The sequence below is a fragment of the Ceratotherium simum genome, chromosome 24 (genome assembly GCF_057802395.1).
Source record: "Ceratotherium simum simum isolate JZ-2026a chromosome 24, ASM5780239v1, whole genome shotgun sequence".
Classification (NCBI taxonomy): Eukaryota; Metazoa; Chordata; class Mammalia; order Perissodactyla; family Rhinocerotidae; genus Ceratotherium; species Ceratotherium simum.
In genome coordinates, this window is record NC_141923.1 from 30358876 (window position 1) to 30362009 (window position 3134).

A 3134-nucleotide genomic window follows, 5' to 3' on the forward strand; every position below is an offset into this window, starting at 1 on the left:
GCTTCTCAGAAGGCTTATAAATTATTCAATGTAAAGTTATTGTCTTCCTGAGTGCCTGATGGTGATCTAAGAGCTGGGAGTATGAAGGTAAATGGGATTGAGATTTTATTCCTATTCGGGAGGAGCTGCAAACAACAAACTCTGACCACTGTATGTAAAATTGAAACCTACCTACATAATCCCTATCTGCTTTTCCTATTTAATTTTACCCTATAGCACTTATTACCATCTACTGTACTATATAATTTTCTTATTTATTTTATGATTTGCCTGCCCCTACCCTACTAGAATGTAAACTCAAGGAGTGCAGGGGTTGTTTTTGTTGTTGTTGTTGTTCACTGCTGTATCCCCAATGGCTAGAACAATGCCTGGTCATAACAAGTGCTCAATAAATATTTGTTGAATGAAAGAAATGATTACATATAATGAGCACCAACGATCGTAAAATGCAGTGGGAGACTAATGGGAAACCCACCATCTGTCAAATTTACATCCCTCCGTATTTCTGCTTGCTAGGTTTCCTTACCATTAAGTAGGGCTAATAATACCTACTCTCCAGAGCTATGGCAAGGATTAAATTAACTAATGCATCCAAAAGTACTTTGTTCAGTAAAGTGCTAGTCAAATACTAGTTACATTTTGCAAATAAAAAGAGTTTGTACCTTTTCTTACAACCAAAGGCATAAACACAGAAATCCTCTCAGGTTACTCTTGTATCCCTTTGTATTGTTAGAAACATTGTACACAAATTCATGTATTAGTTGTATAATAAAATAAAACCTTAAAGAGAGAGAAGTTGTCTCAAGCAACAATTTTCTAACTTTCCTGTAGTATACATTTGTTGTCTATGTTTAACCAGCATCCATTCCCTTGCCTTTGATAATGGCACTCCAAATTTCCTAAAAGAAACCATCCTACCGTTACCCCAGATCTTTGTAGTTTGGATAGGAAGTCTCAACCCTAGCCACACCTCTTAGGACACAGAGATAGACTTATAACCTTATCAAAGCCTGGTAATATAGCCCTTACATTGTATCAGGAACTATGTTAAGCATCTTGCAAATATCAGCAACTTTAATCCTCACAGCAACCCACTGTAGTAGGAATTGTTGTGATAACTGATAAAGAAACTAAAGCTTGGGGGCCAGCCCCATGGCTTAGCGGTTAAGTGCACGCACTCTGCCGCTGGTGGCCCGGGTTTGGATCATGGGCGTGCGCCAATGCACCGCTTGTCAGGCCATGCTGTGGCGGCCTCCCATATAAAGTGGCAGAAGGTAGCCACAGATGTTAGCCCAGGGCCAGTCTTCCTCAGCAAAAAGAGGAGGATTGGCATGGATGTTAGCTCAGGGCTGATCTTCCTCACAAAAAAAAAAGAAGAAAGAAAGAAAAGGAAACTAAGGCTTGGAGAGGTTAAATAACTTGCCCAAGGTTATGCAAATAGTAAGTGATGGAGCCAGTCTGGTTCCTGAGTCCATGCTCTCAACCATTACACTATGCTGCTTCATCCTATCAGGAATAATGCTAAAAAACGGGGGAGTGGGGACGAAACTCTATCTTTTTCACATAATTTAAATCTGGGAGGATTTAAGCTTGGAACTAGTGGGGATAAGAATGAAACTATCACAGAAGAAAACAGAGCTAAGAGAAAGTGAGATTTTTGACAATATCATTTGAGAACATGGATTCAGCCATTCTTGAAGTCAGTTATGCGTCTAGGCGTCTCAGTATGTTTGCCAATAAATTCCTTTTCCTAAATCAGTTTGAATTGAGTTTTCTATCCCTTCAACAGAAAGAGCCCTAAACGATACACTTGTATATCATTTGTAGAGCATAGTCCAAGCAATTCACCTGTAATGACAGTCAGCCCCCTCCTGAGGAGTTTTTCCTCACAAGCCCTTGCTGAGGAAAGTGGCTATAGATAATTAATTTGGATATTGGTGGCCATATTATGTGCATTCTGATCCTATTGCTAGGACACATCTGACCCAACTGGTCAGCAGAATTTCATGTGACCTGTCAGGAAAACTGCCTTAGCAGGAAAAACATTCTTTAGCTGGACCAAGCAGACCCTCTCAAGAATTAAACTGGAGATGTAGTGGAGTCAGTGAATTGATAGCCACAGAGAAATGCAGTGATAGGTGATAGAGAAGGTGAATCATGTCAAAAACAGAAGGTCACTAGAATAGGCACCTTTGTGCCCTGGATGGGGAGGAGGAAATTATTCAAATACTTGTCAACGCACCTGAGCTGTCATCAGAACTGCTGGAGCTAAGGCAGAATCCTGATGAGATAATCACCCAGAAGCCCAGCCATGTAGCTTTAGTTCCTGTTTCATCATTTCAGGGCATACATCATTGTATGACAATCATTGTCGCTCACATAGTCTCCCTATTAGACATTGAGTTCCTTCAAGCAGGGGATCATGGGGCCGGCCCTGTGGCTTAGCGGTTAAGTGCGCGCACTCTGCTACTGGCGGCCCGGGTTCGGATCCCGGGCGTGCACCAACGCACCGCTTCTCCAACCCTGCTGAGGCCGCGTCCCACATACAGCAACTAGAAGGATGTGCAGCTATACCATACAACTATCTCCTGGGGCTTTGGGGGAAAAATAAATAAATAAAATTATTTTTAAAAAAAAAAGGAGGGGATCATGTATTTATTCACCTTTAAATGGCCAAGACAGACACATATTATTCACAAAATTAATGTTTGATTTTTAAAAATCACAACAAAATATCTTTAAAATACAGCAAAATAATTTTAACTGGTGGTTTTTTGTTTGTTTTTTCACTGACGAAGATTCACCCTGATCTAACACCCGCTGCCAATCTTACTCTTTTTTTTTGGTATGTAACCTGCCACCATAGCATAGCCACTGACAGAGGAGTGGTGTAGGTCCACACCCAGGAACCCAACCCAGGCCGCCGAAGCAGAGTGCGCCGACCTTAACCACGAGGCCACCAGGGCTGGCCCCAAGATAATTTTAGACAGCCAGATATCAATCAGTTTTTTTCTCTACATCTCTGCCTAGAGCTCCAATTCAGGCTACTTTGTCATCCAGATGCAGACTTTATGTGAATTCAAATAGTTGCCACTTGGCATTATTAAAATATTTGTGTAATTATAGAAGATGGA